Source organism: Agelaius phoeniceus, chromosome 11, assembly GCF_051311805.1.
Source record: "Agelaius phoeniceus isolate bAgePho1 chromosome 11, bAgePho1.hap1, whole genome shotgun sequence".
Classification (NCBI taxonomy): domain Eukaryota; kingdom Metazoa; phylum Chordata; class Aves; order Passeriformes; family Icteridae; genus Agelaius; species Agelaius phoeniceus.
Genome location: NC_135275.1, coordinates 1,442,039 through 1,469,173, shown reverse-complemented (window position 1 = coordinate 1,469,173; position 27,135 = coordinate 1,442,039). Strand labels below are relative to the sequence as shown.

Here is a 27,135-nt window from a genome sequence, read left to right as displayed (position 1 = left end):
GTTCCAAGGTGCTGTTTGCAGAGGTGGGGGTGAGAAATGTGCCTGCTGTGTTGAACTGTACTCATGTCCTTGTTTCTTCGCTTTCTCAGTCTTCAGAAAGGGGTGATTTGAGGTTCATTTCTACTTTTTGACCTTCTTGAGAGATCAAGTGCTCAGGACTGGCAAAACAGAGTCTGTAACTCGCAGCCCAGCAGCTGACAAGTGAAGGAAATGTTGTAGAGGGATTTTTGGAAGCAGCGAAGTGCAGTAAGTCTGCAGTAAGAACAGGACTGGTGTTCATGGTCCTTCTTTGCTGCCATGAACCTGACTCCAAGCTCCCAAGCCTTGGAAGACAGAGAATTTTGAGCTGGCCCATTGTGCAGGTATTGACTTTCTGTCTGGATTTTAAAGCCTCTCTGCACACAGGGCCCAGGATTCTCCTCCTGCCTGCCCTGCTCTGTGTCAGAGCCTGGCACAGCAGAGCCCCAGCACTCAGGGCTTGCTCACATGCCTGCCCACATCTCCAGCTCCTCTGCTGCTTTCAGGGAATGGCTCCTTTTCCCACTGACAGAAAGGGAGGGATTGGTGAGGGCTGAGAGCTGGACAGAGCCCCTGAGATGTCCCCAGGCATGGGAACGTGGTAAAACTCAGATAAAAGGGGCACAGATTCTGCATCCACCATTTCTCAGCTATTTTTTTCTCTCTCTACATTTTCTCTATTCTTCCCTGAGTTCTGGAGAGGCAGCAGTCCAGGGAGCAATGGCAAAAAGAAGGCAGCAGTCAAATCCAGGAGCCTTTTGGCACCTCATGTCCACCTGCACTTTCACCACTGCTGTCACCAGCCCAGCTCTGCCCCCAGGGATTGGTCTGCAAGTGCTGGGGCTGTGGCAGACATTCTGAATTCAGGCTCTTGGCTCTTTTTCTGGCACTCGGTCCCGTGGCCGAGAAATGACTGCTGTGACTGATTCAAAATTATCTTGCTCTCAATGCTTGTTAAAATCTTTCATCTCCCACTCATTTCATTTGCATTGTACTGCTTCCAAGCTGCTGTGTGGCCTTCAGGGCACTTTAAAAGTAGTATTCTAAATCTACAAGTTGCTTCCTCTAAGAGCTGTTTTCCTCTCAAAATAGAAGCATGCATCTACTGGGGAAGGCAAGATGAGCCTGGGATCATTTTTTTCACTGTTGAGGTCTTATTGTGTGCAAAGCATTATCCTATGGAGGTCTAGATCCTCTGAGAGTTCTGTAAAACCAAACAAGTGCTCCCTTCAGTGTGGACAATGCCCTCAGGCACAGGGTGGGATTGTTGGGGGGTCCTGTGCAGGGCCAGGGGCTGGACTGCATGGAATCACAGGAAGCAAATTCTAGTTTTAGCTACTGTGTCTGACAAATCACTTAAGACTCTGCTTCTGGTTTTTATAAGTGATGTAGTTATGACCTTATACCATTTTGAATCAAAATAATTCATGTTTCTGCACTTTGACTGGTTTTTCTACCTGTTGCTCTAACTACTGGGCACTAAAATGACAGCAAGAAACATTTGCAGAGTGTGACCAAATATCACATAATTAAGCAATTTGACATTGGAATGCAGAAAACAAAATGTAACAGTAAAAGACTGGTCTAGATTTCATCTGCTCAAAGTAATAATAAAGACATCAGCAGGGAAATCAGTCATGCACATATATTATTTGTGTGCACTTAAGTTGGACAGATAGGATAATGGATGTGGTATACACCAGATGTTACATTTCCTGGAAATAGATATGTTAAAGGAGCTCACAAGTGGTTGTCAATGCCCCTTTCATTACCCCATCAGTCTAAATTTATCCAGTTGAAATAAACATCTTAGTTTGTCTGAACTTAGGATTCACCTTTAAATTCTCTGTGCTACTTTTATGTGCACAAAATAATAGTTAAAACCCCTGCCATGCAATGCTATGGTGTTTCTTAAATCCTCTAGCAAATTTAAAAGGTAGGAACTTTTTCACAGGCTCATTTTAGGACAGGAGCAGCAGCCAGGTGGGCACAGGGATGTTTAGACACAGCCAAGGCCCACACTTTGGTAATAGTTTGGTCTTGTCCATCACAATATGCAGAAATCACCACCTCAGCTGCAGCACACCCAGCCCCTGTGTCCCTGCGCAGCAGTGGCTGATCCAGGCCAGTCATTTGTGGAAATTCCTACTGAACATGCCATAACATTTGGAATTGCTTTTAGAGATATTTTCTTTAAAAGAAGCCAATAACCAGGCTAGCTTAAGGGTTAAAAGCACTCTGTAGTGCATGATATGTGATACTCATGTAGTTGCATGATATGAACGCAATAGTTTACCAAGGCAGTAGTTGGTCATGTTTTTGCAGACTATTAAAAAAAAATCAATGTAGTTGAAGAAGAAAAACTATCAAGGTGCTCATGCCTTCAGCATTCCATGGGAATGGCTGCCCAGCAGCCCAGAGAGCAGAGTGCTGGAAGCACACACTGTGTTTGCACAGGGAGCTCTACAAAAAGGTGTGTCTGCAGCTCTGGGGCTGCTTCTTTATGTAATTTATCCTGTGCAGGTTTCAAGCATTCACAACTGCACATGTTTATGGCCTCTGGTGACTCTTGCCCCACTGGGCATAGTGGGACCCTATTATTTATATGGACACAAGGTCTGACCTGTCATTGGAGACCCTTCCAGCCTCCTCTGGGGGAGGGAAGGAATCTGTTCTCCTGTTGAGCTTTGTTTTCAACACCAGGAATCCTTTATTAGAAATGCCAGCCAGGAGGGACAGCACACTTGGGTTCTGTGACCTTGTGAGCAATGGTCTCCTCAGTTTAGCACTCAATCTGATAAGGAATAGGATGAGGAATAGAATAAAGATTAGGATGAGGAATAGAATAAGGAATAGGATGAGGAGTAGCTGCTGCTGACATCACCCTGCTGAACAATGAAGGACTGGACACTGCTCCATGTGTTTGATGTCTGCAGGGCTTTCAGCCCCAAGCCAAGGAAAAGATGCTTCAGCAGTTCTGACTATTGGTAGTGGTGCTCTCAGGGGGTTTGGGATGCTGAGGAGCCCTTCACTGAAATAAGGAATGGGATCTGAATAAAGGAGGAGTCTGAAAAAGGAAGTACATTGGAGCTGGACAGAGCCTTTGGAGTGTGTGGAATGCACTTGTCAGCAGTTATTTTTGTGCCAATAAGTTATCTAACTGTTACTGTTTACATACCAATTTGCTCTGTTATTGAATAATTTCTGTAGTAACCAGGGCAACAGTTCCATCACATGATAAATTAATTACACCAAAGATACACATCTTCATAAAGGATCTTTGTATCATCAGGTTATGCAGATGCTTGGAAAATTTAGTACATTTCTTGGTTGGGAGATAGATCCAGTAAATAAACAAAATCATCCCATACTTCAGGCTCAGCCACAACCTGTGTGTGGTATAAGAAATCTTCCCCCTGACTGGTCTGGGGCTTGGATCTAGCTTTAAGATCCGCTTAATAAAACTAAGCTCTTGTATTTCTTTTCTGCCTCTTCCATTCATGTAGATCTGAGCAGAAGCCCCCAGGCAGGAGCAGACTTGGCATGGGATGGGCAGAACAAGGTGAGGATTTGTCTTTCAATCCATTGTAAAGTCCATGGTCCAGGATTAGAGGAAAGGCAAGGGGACTGCTGAGCTTTGGCTTTTCATGGTGATTTTTCATGGAATAAGTGCACTCCTGTGCCAGGAAAACTGAACTTGAGTTACTCAACCTTGAAGCATCTCATTGTATAGAGGAATGAGGCTTCCAGAGATCCATGGTCAGGACATTACAACCTCCTGAAAGTGCTGGAGATTTTAACTGATTCATTTCTACAGCAAAACCCTAAAGTGTGACACAAATATCTTCCTCCTGTTTTGATGGATTTAGAAAGTAAAGAAAAGCAAAAAACATGGCAGGAGAGCAAAGGCTTAGGCCTAAAGTGACCTGAGGATATTAATGAAGATCAATGTTTGTAGCTGAAATAAAATGGACCATCAGGGTCCAAGCCAGGGTGACTGCAGCTGCAGATCTTTGTAGGTCAGGAGATTTAATTTATCTTCAAGACAGCAATAAAGGGCGGATGTAGAACTCTCAGATTAGGTGGGAAAGACCTGTCAAAAGAGGTTGTGAGTCTTCATCACTGCAGGGTCCCTCAGCCATGGTGCACTGTCCTCCTCTGAGCTCCTCTAGAAACGCGGGCTGTGGAGCTGAGTGAAGAATCAGCCACAGTCTGTAAGTTCTGCCTGTTCAAGGGCCTTGCTCTGTCCCTGTGCTCTCCTGCTCACACTCTGTGCTGCAGGATGTTCTGTGACCTGTCTGAGGGGTGCTGCTGCAGCTCTGGCTGGGTCTGCAGCCAGATAAAGAACTTGCTGACACACCTGAGATAGGCATCTCCCAGACTGTTAGAACTTGATTTCAGTGTACCAAAGCCAATTAGCTATCTATTTATATTAGAGATAAGCTACTTAATAGATCTAAACTTTTTTTCCCTTTTTGCTACTTGTGATAATTTTGGAAGTCAAAAGCTTTTCTAAAATTAGTGGAAGAATTTCATAATGGTTGAAATGAAGGACTTTTTGTAGCATGTACAATGCACAGCATGGTGGGATGATGAAGCTGTTGCTTTAGGTTTCTTCACACACAGCAAAATATTCTGTACAAGGGAAGAAAAGGTAGGAAAGGGGAACAAAAAAGCCAAAATTAAGAGGTTCAAGGTGCTTAATTTTATGGAATCTGTGAAGAAATATATCTTCAAAATCTTCAGAGCAAAAGAGAATGGGGAAGCAGCTCTGTAATTACTCCAATCAGAAAGTATGCCAACAAAAAAGGAACAATTAGTGATGTTTCCCAGGCAGTAGATATTTCTCCTTACCTGAGTGATCTATTGCAGAGATATGTAATTACGTACATGTAATAATAGGTTGGGTAACTCTATCCCTGTCAAAAAGGGAAGAAAATCCATCCTATTGATAATTGCAGGTTTCTCTGTGTCTCACTTCTTTCCATCCTCCTTTTCTCCTCATCAGATTCCTTAAACATGCCTGGCTCCAGGCTCACCATACTTTAGCTCGAGTCAGTGGACATGTTTACATCTTCCACTCCAGCCCAGGACCTGGAGGTGCTCCAGGTGTGCATCTGCTGCCCTTGGGGTGTCCATGGGGATGGGGGGCTGCTGTCCAAACCCTGTCCACTAAACACTGCCCTGCTGGAACAAGCTCTGTGCCCTGCTGCCTTCCATGGCCAGAGGTGTCAGAAGCCCCTCGTGGAGCACGGGCTGCAGCAGTGCCCCAGCTCACTGGGCTGTGCTGCCCATTCTGGAGCAGCATCTGCTGGTGCTGCTCCTGGAATATGGATGGACACTGGTGAGGGTGGCTGAGGCTTGTCTGCATCTCAGCCCTCAGCCACAGGGCAGCTGCAGCTCTCCTCAGTCAAGCCAGGTTTGAACTGAATTTCAAGAATTTGAAACTGAAATCTGCAGCTGTTTGCATTGTAAACTGAAAATCTGACTGGTGCTTGAAAGGAACAAAGACCTTCCCTTTGTATTGCTCGTAACAATGCTTCCTTTCCAAGAAATGATATTTCACTTTTGTTTTATGAGGATGAAATGAAGCCGTCTCCAAATGAATAAATAAATAAATAAATGAAGCAATAACCACCCATACAATGTCACATTTAGAGCAGAAGTCAATTTTCACCTTTGCAGATCCAGGGCTCCTCAGGAGGCCAAGAGCTCCAGCCTCCCCTGGCAGAGCAGGACTGAGCTTCAGTGGCACCCTGTCTGTGCAGAGGGCACAGACCAAGCCCTGAGTTCCTGCAGAACCTGCTGAGCTGGAGCCAGGGCAGCAGCTAGAGAGGCTCCTGCTGGAGCTGTGCCCACATCCCTCATCCCTGATGCTCCCAGAGCAGCCCTCCTGCAGCCCCAGCACCCTGCACTGCCCTCTCTTGCACAGCTGCTCTGGTTTGCATCTGCCCAGCAGTTTGGACTAAAGAGACACCACTGACACTGCATTTCTGCATAGAGAGCACAGGGATGAGAGACACAGGTTTATCTAGAGGATATTATTGGCCAATTATGGCTTACTTCCCCTTGTAAAGACTAATAACAATATGAATGAATTGTAATGAAAGAGATTAGGTATTTTTGATCTTTGCCATTCACTTGGGTTTGTCCCAGTACATTCTTTTAACTGGAAGTGTCATCTGGGAACATGGGCAGTATTTTTCACTTTCCAGAACAAGCAATGAGCAAGTCTGGTGATTATTTAGCATATTAGCTTTTCCAGAACAAGTCTGGAAAAGCTAATATGGAGTCTTCTATGCTTATAAAAATTTCTTGTTAAAAAAAGGCAGAGTTGTAGTACCACTAAACCAAAAGCCAGCTTTCCAAAAATGTAAAGAACAAGGGAGGCTTCCAAATCCATACCTGCTTCTTGAAAAGATTATTACCAATACAAGATGTCACAGTGGCTTCAGAAATAAATTACACAAAGAACAAAAATTGTATTTGTTTTACAAAGTGACATACAAAAACAGAGATGGGAGTTTTATTCACAAGTTCCTTGCAGTTTGATTCTCTCTGCTCACCTTTACATTAACAGACTGTTAGGATTCCAAAGCCAGGAGCTGTCAGCTGTTTCCAGGAGGGTTTTTAGACCTCTTGTTACATGACCCAGTAGCAGGGATTTTCCTCTGAGCAGGGCTCCATTCCTAGAGAAGTACATCCTTATGTAGGGCATCTTAAAAAACATGCTTTCAGATAAGCACAGCAGTGGAGACTCAGCTGGATCCTAATATCCAGTAGCACAGATCTTTGCTGCCTGAAAGCAGTTCATGGCTCCCCAAATTTGTTCAAATAAGTAAGCATCATCTTTCAGAAAATTACCTACAGAATTCAATATAGATTATTAGAAGACAGATCATATAAACAATATAATAGTGTACCTTTCATCCCCATAATCTTTGTCCCTCCGGTGTTTTTAGATAACTGAGTCAAAATGGCCATAACCTGACTGGAATCTTTTTGGAGAGAGCCAGGATCATTGTTCCTGGAGCTATTTCTGCCTCTTTGCCTTTTGTCACTAACAAAAAAGTAAGCCAAGAATTTTATTCTTCTGAATTCCCAAACTTCTTGCTCTGAATGCAGTTCCTTCCATTACTACCAAGATACCAATCTACACTTGCTCTGCTACTGTCAGCAGTGGCTCCCACCCCTGCAGCCTGCAGAGAGGAGACTTTGCCATCTCTCTTCACAATTCAGACTTTGTTTCTCCCAGCAGGGAAATGGCTCATTCCAAGGTGCTGCACCTTCAGGTGTGCTCACTTTCCCGTAGAGTTTTTGCCTCTTGACAAAACCACTCAGATGGTGATTCTGCTGGAAAGCTCAGCCCCACCTCGTGACTTTCTGGGTACATCCACACATTTAACTCACAGAGAAATGAGCCCATTTTGCCCTCTAACCTCGAGGTTACAGTTAGAAGGTTAATTCCAGTGGTTCTTCTTGACTTGGAAGGTCTTGCACTGACTGTGTCTCCTAGAGGTTGACAGTGAAATTCTGGGAGTAGTATTTGGCAATGCAGACAGCATCAATGGGGGCTGAAAGATCCAGCTGAGCATGGAGAAAGAATAAATTGATTACAGCTCACTCAAGTGCAGATTGAACTGTCTGTCAGCTTCTAGTTACTGTTTTCTCTGTTCTGCCTTTTGATTTTTTTCCCGTTTTGATATAAAAGCCACATTACATGCAGGAAATAATGCCGAGGTATTTACAGGGAAGATGTTTTGATAAGAATCCAGTCAAGAGTTTCTGTCATCCTTTACTTCAGCTTTTAAGTCCTCAGAGTACAGTGCTCCTAATAAAACATGCTGTGGTGAAGTTCTCTTCTGACAAACCATGCTAAGGTTTGGTTAATTGTTACACACTAAAGAAATCTTTAAAAACCCATAGGACAAGCTATAATCTTGGAGTCCTGGGGAAACACTTTGCAATGCCCCTCTGGAGGAAGATGTTTTTAATCTGTTTTCACATCTGATGGACAAACAGGAACTGAGCTGGTATCAATGTTCCCCAGAGAGGTTGTGCCTTCCCCATCCTTGGCAGTGTCCAAGGCCAGGTTGGACGGGGCTTGAAGCACCCTGGGACAGGGGAAGGTGTCCCTGCCATGGCAGGGGTGGCACTGGATGAGTTTTAGGGTCCCTCTAACCCAACCCACCCCAGGATTTGGTGACTCCCTGTATAATGGAGCCCATGCATCCAATCTCAGGATGGCAGGAAGAAAAGCAAATTCCAGCTGAATCAGACACTTCATGCCCAGCTGAGTTATTTGTCCTGTAAAGTGTTCATGTTCCCTTAAAATTTCGAGGGAGAAAAAGAGGAGAAAAATGCCAGCTTTACAGACAGACAACGAATGCAGTGGGCATTAAGAGCCAGAGCTGGGTCACAAAGTAAAGCACAAAGCTGGTTTGGTAGGAACCAACTGTCCCATGGAGTCAGAAGATGTTATTGGAGTTCCAGTAACAGAAGAAAAGCGAAGCTGGTGAAGGGTCTGGAGAGTCAGTCCTGTGAGGAGCAGCTGGGGTTGTTCAGTCTGGAGGAAAGGAGGCTCAGGGGGGATCTTCTCACTCTCTCCAACTCCCTGGCAGGAGGGTGCAGGCCTCAAACTGCACAAGGAGAAGTATAGGTTGGACATCAGGATGAATTTCCCAGTGGAAAGCATTGTCAGGCATTGAACAGAGATGTCCAGGGCAGTGGTGGAGTCTCCATCCCTGGAGGTGTCCAAGGACACCCTGGATGTGGCACTCAGTGCTCTGGGCTGGGCAACAGGCACAGGATGGGCTTGGTGATCTTGGAGTCCTTTTCCAGCATTAATGATTCTGGGATTCTGTGGAATCTTAAGTCTTCCCACAGAGGGGAAAGATCAGGAGCCTCCCACTGCCCTTGCTGCCCCAAGATTTCTTAGAGGTTGAATTTCCTATGAAGTGAACATATCCTAGGTCCTCTGTCACCACCCAAACCCAACCCTAAACAGGGTAACTGCACATGAAACACTCAGTGCTGGGGAGCTGCAGGTGCTCAGCAGTCAGGTTGGAAGTTTTGTCATTGCCAAACCCTTGTTTACACAGAAAAAGAAAATAAATAAAGAAATATTTGTTTGAATTCAAACTGAACTCTGAAACAATTAAGTGGAGCTGAGCAAATTCATAAAACAAAGACTAATGACACGTCCCCCACACTGCTTGGCTGTGTGCCCCCATTGATTGACTGGTAGAAAGTTACAGGCGTTAAGTTGGTATTTTTCATTACTTGCAATGAAATATGAGGATTTCTTACCATTCCCTCTGCCTTATTCTTGTAACTAAAGCCGCCCATTCATTACAAGAAATCATTATTTATTTGTGTGCAGGAAAGAATCCAGGCTACTTCACAAATTCCAGTGCTCCCTCAGTAGCCTGGTTGCTGTTACCATTCACCTTTTCCATGTGTGTCCCTGAAGTTTGTCTGAATCCAACAGGAAAGGCCAATCCTGCAACAATGCACTTGTAGACAAGAGGAAAATCCCAGCTTTGTTTGCAACAAGTGTTTCATGATTGTTTCTCAGTGTTTTTCTACCCTGTGTGAACCAAATGGGGGCTGTGTGCATGCACCAGTTGGGTTTTAGCAAAGTCTTTCTAGTGTCCACCTTAAATTTTATTCAGAATAACAAGAAGAATGAAGTTGTGGATATAACCCCGAAGGCAACTACATGTGAAGTCATTTATCACCAAAAAAAATGTGAGGAATGTTGAAAATAAAGTTAACGTTCATCGTCATATTTTCATTTTTTTAACCTGTAGTGCTAAAGGCATTTCTCTTTGTTCTCTAAGCATTTTCCTTTCTTTTTATTCTTTATTTGTTTGATGCAAGACATTATAATGTATCTAAAAGCAACTCGAAACTATTCCTCTAAATGTAAGAAATGTGTAAACTGAAGAATAGAAAGAACCATCCATCTTCCTGTTTTCCTCTCACCTTCCCCCAGCCAGAGGTTTAGTTGCTGCCTTTGATACATCAAAAACAAGCTCTGGTGCCAAGGTCTGAATTGCCAGAGCCACTCTGGTTACTTGTCATGGCAAAAATGCCCTTGAAGTAGCCAAAGCCAGGGCCATGATGGGACAGGAGGGAACTTCTCTCAGGTACAGGGACAGCAGCCTGGCACCTGCAGCTGGCAGCCGGCTCAGCAGTCTGGAGGGCTTCTTGCAGTTTGTGGGGTTTTTATTATTATTATTATTATTATTATTATTATTATTATTATCATCATCATCATCATCATCATCATCATCATCATCATCATCATCGTCGTCGTCGTCGTCGTCGTCGTCATCATCATCATCATCATTATTATTATTATTATCACAAATCATGGTAGAATCCCTGCAGGGCAAGGAGGGGTCTGGGGTGTTTTTTCTGTGGTCCCACTTCCAGGAATGGCTGCAGTGAGAGGCTGAGTGCCAGTGTGGGCTGTACTCCCCCAGAGTGTGCGTGTCTGGGTGTGCTCCCTCACCTCCCAGTGCAACAATCCCCTCCTTCAGCCTCTCAAATGCTCCCAGCTGGCTGGGAAGGGCCACATCCGAGTGTTGTGCCCAGAGCTGCCAGGTGTGCTCTCAGCTGTGTGTAGAGGTGGAGGGATGCACTGGGAGGTGGTGTGAGATGCAGCTGAGTGCAGCCTGCAGGAGAGGAGGGGCAGAGCTGTGACACTCGGTGCTCTGGTGTGCGATGAGTGTGAAGGGGGCACGGAGCTGCTCTCCAGAAGCTGTGGCTCTCCCAGCCAGGCACATGGTTTGAAAGTGGAGCTGCTGTCGTGTGCACCCCGGTGTGGAAAGATCCCACAGCCCGGGGCTCTATCTGGAGAACAGAAAATTGGTTGTGCAGCCGTGAAGTTGGAATTACAAATCAGAAAGCCTCGGGATTAAGATTCCTAGGAGTAGAGTTTAATTACAACAAGCTCTCTCAAGCATTACTGCACCACTTGCAGCAGTGTACACAACACTAATCTGTGCTAACAGCCTGCCCTACAAGTTGTTCTGCCATTTGGCAATTCGGGGTTGGAAATGTGCTCTGCTGCCTGGGCTGGCTCTTGGGGAGCCAGCAGAGACCCAGCTCTGGGGGACCCAGCCTGTGCTGGGGGCTCAGCTTTTAACCACTGTGGGGATGGAGCAGGAGGTGCTGGAAATCCTGGAATTGCTCACGCCCAGGATGGCTCTGAAGTGTGCAAAAGCAGTAGCTGGAGAGCTGGTGGCTCAGGGCAAGCTCCAGCTGACTGTGTTCCAAGTCAAACACAATAAGCTATAAACCCAATGGAATGTGAAAGAAATTCATACCTTAGTGAACCGTAAACAGAATCACGGATGATAAAATTTAATCAAAATGTAACATTGCCTTCGGGATTCAGATCCAGCGTCTTTTGATGATTAGCAGGATTATCAAATGTAGATGCTCTTTTGAATACCATAATGTTGTAACGTTGCACTCTATGGAACATCAATGCCAGAAATAATTTAACACCTGCACATAAATCATTTTGCAATTATCTTTTGGGAATTATTTTATCTTAATCTTTTTATTTTGTTCCAAATAAAATTAGAGAGGAACACTGAAAGATGACACTAGGTGAAGCAGAGGAAGGATAGGAGCACTGTCAGGTTATATAAACTAAGCTAAATGTCTGTTTTCTATTATTTAATTTTTGGATTGACATGCAGCTTTGGCTAAGGACTGTAAAACAGAATTGGTTTGTGTGTATGTACATATAGTTAATTAAATGAAGGTTTAACTCAGCAAGATTGAAAATATATGTACCGTGCTCTTTAGCATTAACAACAGGGATATTAAGGCTGGAAAACCTTGAGCCTGTTGATCCTCCTTTCCCTAAAGCAAAACAGCCACCTAAGTTTGGGACTTAGAAGATTATCAGTCAGAAGTTACAAAAACTATTCTCTGATCAGGGAACAGAAAAGAGACAAAGTTAATTCTTCCTCACCTTGGGGGAGCTGGGGGTACAAACCCCTGTGCAGCCAGAGAGGAAAACTGCCCCAGGTAACTCCCAAAGCGGTGATGGGGGGGTCACTGGTGTTAATGGAAACTGGGGCTAAATCCCATCAATCCTTTAAGAGCTGAACCCCCCATGCTGGGAGGATGTAATGATGGGCTGTGTCTGCAGAACAAAATAAGACAGAAATTATTACATTTGGGTGCACTTGGATTGTGTTCCAGCATCTGACCAGCTTTGTCTCAGCAGTGTTTTGAAAGGGAATTCTTGAAACCCTATTGCCAACAACTTTGCCTTCTGCTCTGAGTCATCACTGGGGAGTAAAATCTCCAGTGTGTAATAGTGACAGTAATGATAAGCAAGCAAACTGTGACAGCAACAATGTAGATGTCACTTTATATTCAGCCAAAAGAATGACAAAATGCCTCACTCTGGGTGTCGGTAACCAGAGGGCCAAACTCTGCCCCAACAGATCTTCATGTGAGCTCCTGCAAACACACGAAATACCAGCAACTGGCTTTTATTTTTGTACAAGTCATTGTAATTTTCTGTACCTTTTTGTCATGGGAAAGTTTTTCCCTGTGTGCAGGGGGGAATGTGAGCAGGCTGTGCAAAGCTCACCTTCCTATCTTGCCAGCAGGAGCTAAAAACTGAGCCCTGGGGATTCTTTTGAAAAAGAAAAAATAAAATTTACTGGTCTATTTACTAACGTTCAAACAGTGGAAGGGTGAAGTTAAACAAGTAACTCTGGAAATGCTCTGAGCTTTTTGGGTGGGAGTTCCCTATGGAGGTGACAGGGAATAGCCCTCAGTGAATAGCACAGCCTTTATCCTAGGGCTGTGCTCCTGGTCAAAATTTGACCAAAGCAATTTGCAAAGGTGGAAATAACTGTGCCATTTTAGTGTGATTCAAGGATTTATTATATTATATTTTCTTCCTAGTGTACTTCCATACCTGTGTGTTCCTTCCAGCTCAGGATATGATATGGTTCTGTGATTCATGCAAATGTCTCAGTCTTGTCTGGGAAGAATTCAATATTTCTGCCCATGAGAAAACCTTACATTGAGACATTTCAGTAGGTCTGAGCTTGGAGGAAGAGGTTTTTGAAAGTGAAAAGGAAGGAAAGTTTTGGTGTAAACATATTCCATGCTGGACAATGTTGTGTTTAGAAAACAAACACTTCACTTTTTCTGATCGGTCTGCACAGAGGATGAAGCCACGCACTAAGCAACCAAATTTTCAAAAATAAAGAAGACTCTGTTAAATAAAGATAAGCAATGCAATGGACTATACAAAGAAGATTTTGGTGTTTTGGTTTTGCTTGTTGGGTTCTTATGTATATTTCTTTAAAGTTGTAATAATACCTGTGCACTGGAGTGCTGTTAAAAATATTGGCATCTTTTATCTTAATTTCTGATTGATTTTATATTCAAGTGAGCTTAAATAATATTCCCTTTATTTAATTAGTATGCAATTATTAGCAATTATTTTGGCATTTGCTCACCAGTACTGAGCAGGTTTCAGCTGCTTGGCTTTGCAATAATCACTTTCAAGTCTATTTAAATACAAACATTGATGCTCCTACATCTTCAAACCCAGAGAAAGGTTAAAAAGAATAAAGATAGGGTGATCTCCTTATATAGAAAATTGAGTGTAGCCCTGGTTTCCTTTAATGTTCTTTGCCTTCACTGTATAGCACAACATATGGGGCAGTAAAATTCAATGTGAGAAAGGGGGAGAATGTTTTAATAAGGCTCATAATAGTGAGTGTCTCTGATCAATTCTAGATTTTAAGATGAAGAATGTAACATGAACCCAACTACTATTAACATAAGTTATGCAAATCTCTGATCAGGGATGGAATCATTATGCCACACTCACTATAAAGTAAGGGCACAGAAAAGCCTTTGTAATTTGAAATGGAAATTAAACCAAGTGAAAGATGCTCCAAGCCCATGGGATTTCTTCACAGTATCAGCGCAGGAATTAAAAGGTTGCTTCAATTTTTTATGTATCTCACTAGGACTTTGACAATGTCTTAGTTTACTGTCACAATATCTGCACTGAAATTCCAGAATGGGCTTCACTGTCCAGATTTGATTTCCTCCACCATCGTTTACATTCCCACAAAATCTGAGAGGCACTGCAGGGTGGAAAAATGGTGGTGAACATTTGTAGGATCTGACTGAGCTCTGAAACATCTCCAAACAGTCCTTGAGGAGAACAGTGAAGGGACTTAAGAACTCTGCTATCAGCTTGAGTGTCTGGATCAGAGTGGTAGGTCAGCTCTGGTCACTGCTGGAAGTGCTCTGGAAAGTTTAGGGTGCTTTGGGTTTTGTTGGAAGTGATAAGAAGTCACTCTAAAGCTTTCCATGGAGATGATGTTCCTGTAGCTGTGATCTCTCATTAAAACCAGCAGGTAGGGAGGCTGTGGGGCTGTTGTTTGAGAGGTTGTTACTCCAGGATGGATATTTCAGTGTGTTTGTACCTGCAGGGATGCTCCTGACACACAAATCAATGTTCAGAGCTGGTGGAAGTTACTCAGCACTTGTTTAGATTTCATTGACTGTAACATTCTTTAACAAGAATAACATAAATTATTCTTATGTAAGAGATGGGAATGGAGGCCTGGGAGTATCCCTGAGTGTCATTGTTGGAATGCTGAACAAGGAGGATGCTAGAGAGGCAGAGCAGAGCTGGCTGTGCTGCCCCGGGGTGCGTGGCTGCTCAGCGAGCCCCGGGTGCAGCAGCTGCCAGCCCTGCTCTGTGGAACAGCCCAGTTTGCTCTCCCCGTGCTCCCTGCAGCGTGCCAGAGCCAGCAGGGCTGCTCTCCACATACCAGCCCTCCCAGAGATGTGCCTGGGCAGCACTGGAGTGTGTTTGTTCTGATTTAGCAACTATGTGAGGCAGCAGCAGAGCCGTGGAGAGCTCTACAGGGCTGGAGTGCTGGACAGAGAGGAGGTGGGTGACCTGAGCCTCACAGGTCACCTGTGCACCATCCTGACACGGAGCTGTCTTTGCAGACTCCCTAGAAAACCCACTGGGGTCCACCAGAGAGGAGGGATGTGTTCTGGGGCTGGTACTCTGCCCCCATGGACAGCTGCCCAAATAGTTCCCTACTTTATTAACAGACAGTGTCATTTGTCAATTCATCCCACAGCCTCCAGCCCAGGAATTCTGAGGAGATGCAGAAGGGAGAAGTGAAAAGATAATGAAAAAAAATCACTGCATTAATTGAAAGCTTTAACACGAATAATGATCTTGCCCCTGTGATATCTGGTACCCAATCAAAGTTCTGTCAGAGTGCACACAGGCCAGGACTGGGAGCTATAAAATCTCTCTCTCTGGGCTTTGGATTTTCACATGCATTTGGTTTGAGGCAAGTGGGTACATGAAAAGAACCACAGAAAGTTGTATTTAGTAGTCAGGATACGTTAGGCTCTTGAATCATTAACACTAAAGACATTTTGAAGTGTTAGCTTCCAACTTAAGGAAAGGTTTAAGTAAATTGCATGTAAAATATTCCTATCTTTATTCTACAGTGAAGTGTTGTCTCACTTGATTGTAAAAATGCACTTCTTGAAACAGAATGCCAATCTGAGCTGGTCTCATTTATCATATCTCTGAAAGTGAGTGGCCTTTCTTTCTCTCTCTTTTCCTGGGAAAAGCAGAAGGAAAAGCCCTGACTGCAGGTTAAACAGTGTGCACCCTCTAACTGTGGCACCAAATTGTGCTTCATGCTTTTACTTTGAATCCAAAGCCTGGAGGTTTAACTCTGTGTGCCTTGAAATGAAAGTACACTCTGGTGATGAAGAAGGCATTTGCCTTCAGGTTGGGAGAAATTGAAGCTCACGTCATCTCGGCATGATTAGAGCTGGAGTGTACTGCTGACCTGGGGGCGTGCAGCAACAGGCAGCAGGCACAGCACAGCCAGCTCATTCTCTGCCTCTGGAGAACGGGGCTGTAGCAAGGTGAAAATCCCTCCAACAAGAATAATAAATATCATAATTGTTAAGAAACCAAGGGATAAAAACATTTGGGAGTGTCATTACAGTGCTTACAGTGCTCAGAGTATGGGGTGTGTGCAGGGGTATAGAAATAAATTGTATTTAATCAATATAAAATTAAAGGTCAGTCTTAGGAGTGAGGCTTTGTTTAAGGGAATTATACCACTCTTACAGGCTTGAAGAGTTTGCACCTCAATTAAGCTGTGTAAGTGTGAAGAATCAGGTTATAAACTACAGAAACTCTATCCTAGTATCAATTATTAAAGTCAGTCAGTAGTGTTAACACCTTGGCCCTATGCCTGGCCAGGCTAATTATCAAAGTAACAACACTGTGATATTTCCACAGTAAGACTGAATCCTTGTAATAATCTCTAGACCTGATTCCACATTGATATACTACTCATCCATGTTCTGTGCCCTCCCCTTGCTTTCCTTCACAGTAGTTTCTAGAAGGACTCCCCTGGATTCCTGGCAGTGTCCAAGGCCAGGTTGGACAAAGCTTGGAGCACCCTGGGACAGTGGAAGGTGTCCCTGCCCATGGCAGGGGTGGGACTGGATGGGTTTTAAGGTCCCTCCAACCCAACCATTCTGGAATTTATAAAAAATATTTGCACTTGTGGACTGCCTAGTTAGAGTTTGCAAAGGCACAAGTGGGCTGAGGTTAATTAATAGTAATTGAACATGACCTCAAACTCAAGTCTTCAATACATTTGAAGAGATGGAAAGGGAGTAATGAATCTTCTGTGAGGAATAATATCACAAACAAGGTGGATCCTGAAGTTTGAGACTTCAAAAATTCCCTGTAGAGGGAATCTTTGAATGGTAGCAAGTAAGGCATTATTTAAAGAAAAATGCAAGATTAACTGTGCACTGCTTCAGTAGTAATTGGGGGGAAAAATTACCTAACTGGAAGTTCTGGGGTTAATTTCCATGGAGAATGCATTTATAAATCAAACTGTGGACAATGTAGTCATTAAAATCTGTCTCACCTGTCTTTCCTTGTTGCCCAGCTGGCCGTGTGAAGCTCCAGGGGGAGGTGCTGGGATTACACCTTTGGATGGGTGCTGGATGCAGCGAGCTCTGAGAGAGAGCATCTGCCAGCTCCAGAGCTCTTCAGATGTCAGCTGGCTCTTATCTGGCTGGGCTTCAGGCACTCGTGCTTCCAGGGTGTATTAATTTCCAAAGTCAGGTTTTTGCCCTCTGTTTTGAGGTTCTATCCTTTAGAATTCCTGAACTCTTTCCAAAAATGTCAGCCCCGCCCCAGAGCTCTCTTTCAGGCAGGTCTGCCCGTTCTGCAGGAAGGCTTGTGCAGCCCTGCCGTGAGCCAGGAGTGGGTTTGCTTTGCCCTGCCCTGTGCTGTGGGGCTGCACTGCTGCTCTCCAGCTCAGGGCTTTCCTGGGCTTTCTCAGCCTGGCTGTCCCTGCAGGGCCTCGCTCTGCAGACAGAGGACACTCACTGTTTTGCAGGTGCAGTAGATTGTCTAAGTTTATATTCAATGCTGTCTTTGAGAGTTGCCTGACTTCTTCACTCTGTTTCCAATAAACCAGTGTATCTCTCCCAAATCCTGACCCTTCCTGGTGCTCAGCTCTCTGGGGCTGCAGCTCTCTGGCAGTGGTGCTGTGTCTGGTTTTGGGTTCGTTTCAGTAGGATACGCTCACTTCCAGCTCTTACCAGCTGGAGGAAACCTTAGAGGAGAGCTGTGGACAGCTAACTTTGGTTAGACATGCAAAAATAGGAATGTGCTTCTGCTTGGCTTTCACTGGACTGGAGAATGAGTGATGTACATCAAAAGAGCAGATCAATACCTTTAATAAGCTCCAACAAAGGTTTAAATTTATTTTTTTCTTCTGCTAATAAGAAATACTCAATGCAGAGATTTATCTTTCATACTTTTCTTACTTTTATAACTTATCCAAAATTCTTTAAAGTGTTCCCTATTATTTTTCTTTCAGTTTAGCCTCACAGAGCTCCTTCATGCAGTGATTGTTGCTGGTCCCATGGGATGGAGCAGCATCCTGTGGCACAGACACCCCTGCTGAAGGACCACAATTCCTGGTGCACATTTCCACCAGCACAGGACATGGAAATGATGACAACTATTTGTAAAATTTGGGTTGGAAAGAAGTCCCATAAGTGTGGAAGCCTTCTATTATCTTGACCAGGAAAAGTATACCATGGAGAAGCTGAGGTGTAAATGCTGTTCCTGTAAAACAGTCTAGTGCATTTCTGCAGTTTTTGTGGGCTGTAAAGGTTAATGGCAGATCTCTGTCTTCTGGGTTAGAAACCATAAATGAACTGAGGAGTGGTGGGGAGAAGGTGGGTTTTGGTGGCCTCTCCCCGATTCCACCCAGATAACCCGAAGTGCTCCGGTGGGACTCGCAGTGGACATTCTGCCAGCCTTTGGCAAAAGGAGCGCTTTTCGTCCTGCAGAAAATGATGCTCTGCCCCCACTTCGGACAAATACAAAGAATTTCCAGCAGGGGGCATGCAAAGGGTACGGTTTCCCAGGGCTTTTGCCTCGGAGGGGTTTTCCCTCAGCAGTCAAATAAAATGGGAGCAGGAGTTGAAGGGACGGTGCGGAGCGGCCCTGCTGGCTGAAGGAGCGGCGGCTGCCCCGCACTGCCGACACCAGCCCTGCCTCCCTCCTGCCCCGAGGGTGCTGTGCCCAGGGAGCCTGGAGCTGCGGCTTCGAGCTGTGCCCAGGGGAGCCTGGAGCTGCGGCTCCGAGCTGTGCCCAGGGGCCTGGAGCTGCGGCTCCGAGCTGTGCCCAGGGGTGCCTGGAGCTGTGGCTCCGAGCTGTGCCCAGGGGAGCCTGGAGCTGCGGCTCCGAGCTGTGCCCAGGGGAGCCTGGAGCTGCGGCTCCGAGCTGTGCCCAGGGGAGCCTGGAGCTGCGGCTCCGAGCTGTGCCCAGGGGAGCCTGGAGCTGCGGCTCCGAGCTGTGCCCAGGGGAGCCTGGAGCTGCGGCTCCGTGCTGTGCCCAGGGGGGCCTGGAGCTGCGGCTCCGAGCTGTGCCCAGGGGAGCCTGGAGCTGCGGCTCTGTGCTGTGCCCAGGGGAGCCTGGAGCTGCGGCTCCGTGGGACCAGCCGGCAGCTCCGGGGGGCTCCGAGCCCCGGCACCGCCAGCGCCGGACATGGGGACAAGGCAGGGCTGGACGTGGGGCACGGCAGGGCCGGACATGGGGACATGGAGGCACGGCAGGGAATGGGGACACAGCAGGGCTGGGCATAGAGCACAGCAGCGCTGGGCACAGGGACACGGCAGGGCCCGGCATGGGGACACGGCAGGGCTGGGCATGGGGCAAGGGAGGGCATGGCGGCACGGCAGGGCATGGGGCACGGCAGGACCCAGCATGGGAATACGGCAGGGCTGGGCATAGGGCACGACAGGGCTGGACATGGGGACACAGCAGGGCTGGGCATGGGGCACGGGAGGGCATGGGGCACGGCAGGGCACGGGGCACGGGAGGGCATGGGGGATGGCAGGGCTGGGCATGGGGCACGGCAGGGCATGGGGGCACGGCAGGGCATGGGGCACGGGAGGGCATGGGGGCACAGCAGGGCATGGGGCATGGGAGGGCATGGGGGATGGCAGGGCATGGGGGCACGGCAGGGCTGGGCATGGGGCACGGCAGGGCATGGGGGCACGGCAGGGCTGGGCATGGGGCACGGGAGGGCATGGGGACACAGCAGGGCATGGGGCATGGGAGGGCATGGGGGCACGGCAGGGCATGGGGCACAGGAGGGCATGGGGGATGGCAGGGCATGGGGGCACGGCAGGACATGGGGCACGGGAGGGCATGGGGGATGGCAGGGCATGGGGCACGGCAGGACATGGGGCACGGGAGGGCATGGGGGATGTCAGGGCTGGGCATGGGGCACGGCAGGGCATGGGGCACAGGAGGGCATGGGGCACGGCAGGACATGGGGCATGGGAGGGCATGGGGGATGGCAGGGCATGGGGCACGGCAGGACATGGGGCACGGGAGGGCATGGGGGATGGCAGGGCTGGACATGGGGCACGGCAGGACATGGGGCACGGGAGGACATGGGGCACGGGAGGGCATGGGGGCACGGCAGGACCCAGCATGGGGACACGGCAGGGCCTCCCTGTGTGGGGCCGGCCTGAACCCCAAATCCCCAATCCCCCATGACAGCAGGTCAGCAACATGGCCTGAGGCCATCGGGAACCTGCGCGGGGATGAAAGAAATGCTGTTTGTTGTTTGTGGCCTTATTACCAATGTCTGGGTTTAAGAAGCTCCTGCTTCTCCCACATCAGCGCTCTAGACAAATCTTGAACCACCTTTGTGGCAAGGCCTAACAAACGCTGTCACTTTGACCTAATCCACTTTTCTGCACAGCTGTGCTAAAGTCACCTTTAGTTTTATCACATTTTAATGCAAACAAGGCCGGAAGGGTGCTTGTTTGGATTGAAGAAGCTGTGACAATTCGTCTGAATGGGAACTTCAGTAACTGGGAAGAAAAATGTGACAGGGAGCTTTATCACTGCATTGTACACAACAATCTGAAAATTATTGCTTCTTTAGGGGCCTATTCTCTTCTTGAGGCCTAGCACAGTCTATGCTAAGCAGCCAGACAGCTCTGAATGGTTTGCCAGTCCTAAAGACAGATTTTAATTCTATTGTTAGTGGGTATCCCTGACTTTCCTAAGAGGATTCAAAGACAGGCTGCAGAACAAGGCAGCTGACATAAGAGTTTGGCCAATCTTTAAAATTCAAATAGCAAAGGAGGTTTTCCCTGGTCCTCTTAAATTAGCCAACCTCGAGTGATGTTTGCTTTCAAAATTTGTCAAGTTCATTCAAAACTAAACGAACTTGCAAAACGTGCTTTTTTAAGCCTTTTTAGAAAAGTTTGCTTAACCACTAATTTCCTGTAACAGTGTGAATAAAGCAGGGAGGAAAGATCCTTTTTTTCTTTCTAAAACCTGGAAATTGTCATAGTAAGAGGTGCTTTTCAGAAATTACATATATAAACATTTACCAAATATGGGCAAATATTTATATAGGCACAGGTCATGTTTGTACTAATTTTTTATTAATACTTAAGTAAATTCCAAGTGAAACTGAACAAGTACTGAAATGCTGAAAAGCTTTATCTCAGCATTCGATAAATCTACTGCAAACTGAATATTCAAAGTATTTGCAGGACAGTGTTGAATGAATCCTTCTTGAGGCTGTAGAGTGAGGTACATGGAAAATAAGGGGTTTGATCTCCTAGGAGACAACAGACTGGGCTCGGTGGGACCAGGAGGCTGGAGCTGCTTGGCTGGCTCTGCTATGCCATAGAACTGGCAAAACAGCTCACAGTGTCAGGATCCTACTGCAGCACCAGAAAGAGCCTCTCCCAGAACTCCCAAGCTGTCTGTCCTGCTGGAAAATATTGCATTTAATCTGTCCAGGACCTGTAAAACTTCAGCTCGTGTGAAATAAATGAAAATACCATTCTGGTACAAATAGCAGCCAGGTAATTGTACTTACCTTGTACTGAGTTCTCACAGAGAGAAACACAGGGAGGTTTTGGGGACACAAACACAAACACTTCTCTCACAGAGAGTTTTTGGGGATGTTTGTAACAGAGAGTGGAGCTGTTCCTCCCTCACAGTGCCAGCACAGGCAAGGAGGCAGGAGCGCAAGGACCAAAAAGTGCAATCTCCCTGTGACAGCTCAGCACTTGGTGGGCAAAAATGACTGAATTATCCCATTCTGAAGTATTTTCTCTCTTCCCTCCCACCCCCAACTTCTGAGACTGCAAATCCTGGTGAACAGTGGTGCTACCAAAACCCAAAATTAAATTCAAGAATTCTGCTGTTGAACTGAAAGGGTGGCAGCTGCCCAAGTGGCTTTGGTGACCACATCTGCTTGAAAAGAAATACCCATCAGATTCTGCCTCTTTTCTCTAAAGAGAATCTGCAGATTATGTAGCAGCTGGAAAATATTTCACCATGAAAAGGTGGGTTTTTTTTTTTCATTTATTTTAAGGGAATATGTATTTTGAAAGTCTGTAGTCATTAACAACAGAACACTCGACAGCAGCCTGATTGTCCTGGCTGTTTCCAGAGCCACTCTGGGGTGCACAGGAGGCAGACCTTGGAGGGCAGCCCCTGTCCTCATGGGAACTGTGGAGTGAAAGGCAGCAGTTCCTTTTGAACACAACTGTGGGGTTTGTGCTGGGGCTGGGGGAGCAGGGGGTGCTGCTGGAGCAGGAGTGAGCCCGCAGCTGCTGCCCTGCACAGCTCTTCCCCAGGCTCCCCAAACCCCCCAAAGGCAGAGCCTCTCCTGCAGCAGTGCTGCCTGTGCAGGGCCAGGAGCCCTGAAGTGCCACCCTGGTGTCACTGTCACCCTGCTGGAGCGTGGCACGTCAGGAGCAGCAGCAGCACAGCTCTGTGTTGGGACTGTGCCCTCTGTGCCTGGCTCTGCTGGGGTTTGCCCAGGTGAGCTTTGCTGGGGTGTTTGCCACCCTGCAGAGGCTGGCTCTTCTCTGCAGGGAATTGCACTTCAGCCCCACTTCACATGTACGTGAAACTGCAAGGCTGTTTTCAACATACTTGAAATGCAATTAGGATTCTCTCTAATTGCTTATGAGTTCTGTGCCAAGACTTGTCTGCAGTGTTGCAATTGCTGCTTCCAAAATACCTTTCAGCTCTTTCCATTGTATTCTTTGCATCTTCTGACCACTTTCCCTGTGATTTGCTCATTGCCTTTCTGACACAACACATCCTTAACTTTCCACCTCTTCCAAAAGCAATCCCTGCTTAAACTAATTGCTTGCAGGTCTGCTCAGGTATTTATTAAATCACAAACATGAACGAGAAATTGAAGGCTGGGAACCTACAGAATCCTGTCTCCTTATACAGGAATTTCAGGTTGTCCTCACCTTAGTACTGCCATCCATTTATAACCAGACACTTTGCAGGGAAGGGAAAAAAATCCTTTTTCTTCCTCCTTCCATACCTGCCTGTCTTAGGCTGGCAGTAATTGTATGGAGTGAGTTGGTAAATTCTTCAGCTTGGGTCTGCTCGTGTCCTCAGTGAGGCTCTAATGGATCTGGCTGTGCCCACAAGAGCTATACACTCCAACCACTGCCATGGACCCCGTGCAGGATAATTAACCACAAAGTGAGTTATCTGTCCCAGGCTGAAAATGTAATGAAAATCAAGGTCAGATGCCCTGGTGTAGGAGACTAGGAGGAGTCTTCTGTGTGGGAGCCCATATTAGGTTTCCCACCCCCTTTAAGACTGCAGTTTTTAATGTTTAATAGAATAATATTTTGGAAAAAGAATGTTTAAAATCTGTTATCATTACGTAATGAATGGGCTTCACACTAATTTTTAATCCACTGTTTTTTAAAAATTTCTTAGAGCCCACCGAAGCTGGGTTGCAGCAAATGAAAGAACATCCTTTTAATTCATTATTCAACAGTTTTCCAGCAATTGGGACTTACTCACAGAATTCTAGGGAGGTAGAGAGAATTTCTGGCAAATCTCATAATTTATGGCAATCAGCCTTGAGGGACTAAATCTTTGGGCAGTGCCAGAGCTGCTGTTCCAGGAGGTCTTATTTGATTCCTTGTAGATAAGGCTGTGGGTTGAGGCAGATCAGACAAGAGAAGTATCTGTATGTGTTGTATCAACAAAAAAAAATCCATTTAATTTGAGGTCATAATCTTTTTCTTTGTTTGTTTTTTGTTGTTTTTTGGGGTTTTTTCCCTAGGGATTGTGTTTTATATTTCCTTGATCTAATATTGTCAAAGGGAAAAAGTAGCCACTGTCTATAGAGTTACAATCTAATATAGTTAAACACATCATTTTTCAAATTGCTAGTCCTGTCTATAGGTCAGGTAATTGTATTCACAAGGACAAGTGATGGGATCTAAAACTGCCACTGGAATACCATGAACAATTATCTTGGCAAAATCTGGGCAAAATTAATTTTTTATTTCAAGGCTGAAATACTGTCTTAGTGGAATCCCCTGTGTAATTACAATTCCATGCCCCAGAAATAAATCTGAGGGTGGAAGAAGACTGTCATTAGGTCCTGTTAGGAAAGACTGTGTCATTCACTTCTGTTTTAACAAAAAATTCAAAAGTGGAAAATGGGTGGGTTGGAGGACTTGAAGGACTGTGGCATTTTGAAGCACCTCTGCAGTGCTACCAACAAAGAAATGAGCTCGCAGGACTGAGGTGGATTTTAGCTCTTCCCACCCACTGCCCCCGTGTGAATGGAGCAAAGCCTGGCTCTCCTGCCCAAGCCTGCATGGTAATTTGGTTGCTAAGTACAAACTGGAAATAAAATCCTACTTGCTCTCTTCATTTTATGAGCTGCCTGCAGGGAAGAACAGAGGTTTCAGTAAACTGAGATGTGAGGTTCCTGTGCGCTGGAATGTGTTGCTTTTCAATATAAATCTAGTCTGTGGTATCATTTTCCCTGCTTACCTGGAGGTCCTGGGAGTTTGTGAAGGCATTGGTGGAAACTGCTCTAGAGTGGAGATGGAGTACTTTTCTCTGTCAGCAATCTACCTTTGACTTCCTCTTGCTGTGAAGTGCTCCCACAGCTTCCTACAGTGATTCCATTTCAAGCTGGTCATGCGAGACTTTTGGTCACCAAAAGTCCTTTTCCTGGCCCAGCATCACTGTGATTTCCAGCCACAGCCAGCCTGTTTCCTCAGTAATCCCCTGTGCACCTGCCAGCCCTTGATTTGGGAACATGTTCCATGCTTGAGCAGCACACCGGGTCTTCTTCTGTGCCCTCTTTGAGGTCTGAATAAAACGGCAGCTGAACACAGTGGGCAGGGAGCTGATTAAGGAGACTGACACTGTTAATCATAAATGAGGCATAAGCAAGTCTCCAGCTATTCAATTCACTCCTTCTGGGCACTAACATCTGACTGTGAGGTTCTAAACTGTCCTGAGAGAAAACTGTGACCTCGTGTGATTAGAGAAATGGGGCTAATGCTAATGCACATGAAAGTCTGTTGTTTTAGTCTGTGGAGTTTATGGTGTGAAATATTTCACAGCATATAAACTGATGGGAATAAGAGCTTTAGTGCACTTTACATTTAGCTTTAGTTCACTTTGGGGCCACTGTGCGGGTTGTCAGCTGTAGGGTCTCTTACTGGATGAAACCTTCTCTACACATGCAATAATTGCTCCCCAGAGAGTAATGAGCTAAAGCCAGTAGCTGTTGGACCATAATGTTCTCTGCTCATCTCTCACCTAACTGCAAAATTCAGGGAAAGGAGGGAATGAAACTGTGACTGGCACAGCACCTGGTCCAGGACAGAGCAGGACCGGGGAATGGCAGCAGGACCAGGACAGAGCAGGACCGGGACAGAGCAGGACCGGGGAATGGCAGCAGGACCAGGACAGAGCAGGACCAGGACAGAGCAGGACTGGGGGATGGCAGCAGGACCAGGACAGAGCAGGACCGGGACAGAGCAGGACCGGGTGATGGCAGCAGGACCAGGACAGAGCAGGACCAGGACAGAGCAGGACTGGGAAATGGCAGCAGGACCGGGACAGAGCAGGACTGGGGGATGGCAGCAGGTCCGGGATAGGGCAGGAGGGGCAGGACCCGGGGATGGCGGTTCGGGACAGAGCAGGACTGGCCCTGGCTCAGGACAGAGCAGGACTGGGGGTCAGGATAGAGCCGGGGATGGCCCTGGCTCAGGATAGGGCAGGACGCGGGGATGGCCCTGGCTCAGGAGAGAACCGGGCCCGGTGGTGGCGGCTGTCCCCATGGGGCTGCAGGAGGATGGCAGCCCGGTCCCGCTGTCCCCATGGGGCTGCAGGAGGGTGGCAGCCCGGTCCCGCTGTCCCCATGGGGCTGCAGGAGGGTGGCAGCCCGGTCCCGCTGTCCCCATGGGGCTGCAGGAGGGTGGCAGCCCGGTCCCGCTGTCCCCATAGGGCTGCAGGAGGGTGGCAGCCCGGTCCCGCTGTCCCCATGGGGCTGCAGGAGGGTGGCAGCCCTGAGCAGAGCTCCCTCCGCCCCGGCACGGCCGCGCTCGCACAGGTATCGGCTGACGCTGCCGTGGCACGCTTTATTTCAAAGAAGTAGCGGTAACAATGGCTCACAGTAATAACAGCGCTGCCGCTTCCCCCGGGGGAAGGCACAGAATGCTATCTCGCCACATGATCTCATTTCTTTTAAGCTCTGCACTAACCGCTGACATATCGCATAAATGCCTCCTTTATTACCTGCCAGTGATTGTCTTCTGTGCTGGGAATGGCCCCCGGAACCCACGTCCTGATGTCAGCCGAGCGCTGCTGTGCTGCCTGCCTGTGAATTTGTCTGTGTTTGGCGCTCCGGGAGGCCCCGCATCCACCTGAGCATCCTCGGTTACGGCGCTCTGAGACGCCTTTGTTCAGGTGCCTCGCCGGGCTGGGCCGGCAGCTGGCACCGGCCGGGCCTCTGTTGCTCTATTTGCCAAGTCGGTAATTTGCCATTTTAGTCAGGGGTGGGTTTTTTAAGCCGTGTCCAGCGGGTAATGTAGCCTGGCCACACATCCCTTCAAGGATTCTGGTTCTTATCTCTGCGGGTGCTTTCAGACAAAAGCGACATTCAGTCACACCGCTTCCCTTATCAGCTTGCTAGCAGATAAAATAGTTATTTTCCAAATTGCCTCTCTCTTTCCAGTTTTAAGTAGACCTATATAGATACTTTTCAGTCATTTTAGTCTGCAGATACTGATTTCACATAAACAAGAATACACACTCTGTTTTGTACAACCGTTCATTCAAACGCTGCTTCCATCTGGACAAAGCACATTCTCTATATTTCATTATATTATGCTTTAATCTGTTCTGTCCAGCCCTGTTTAAATTAAATAAAGGGCAGAAAGTAGCACACAAGTCCCAGTGACCATTTTCCCCCATCAGTGAATTACAGTCTGCTACACACACACCTGCTCAGGCTGGTGTTGAATTGGTAGATGGTACCTTCTACCTTCAGCTTACTCCTTCATTTTTCTGCAATATGCTCTTTTGAAAAGGCTGGTAATTATTTGGTACTCTGAGTACAGCAAAGGACTGAGCTCTTCAATGAATCTGTGCTTTGCAGATAAATATTTTGATCAATGGTAATAAATGAAGCA

The 27,135-nt window shown here is 46.7% G+C and overlaps 1 long non-coding RNA gene across 1 annotated transcript in view; it reads right to left on the bottom strand.

Annotated features, from left to right (window-relative positions):
* Window positions 1-26,929, bottom strand: part of LOC143695005 (uncharacterized) — a 34,218-nt gene extending 7,289 nt beyond the window's left edge. The window contains exons 1-3 of the long non-coding RNA XR_013183874.1: window positions 26,240-26,929; window positions 12,014-12,187; window positions 6,585-8,657 (exon numbers count right to left, since the gene is read on the bottom strand). This is a non-coding gene — a long non-coding RNA (uncharacterized LOC143695005). The remainder of the gene's footprint in view (window positions 1-6,584; window positions 8,658-12,013; window positions 12,188-26,239) is intronic.
* Window positions 26,930-27,135: the final 206 nt, after the last annotated feature.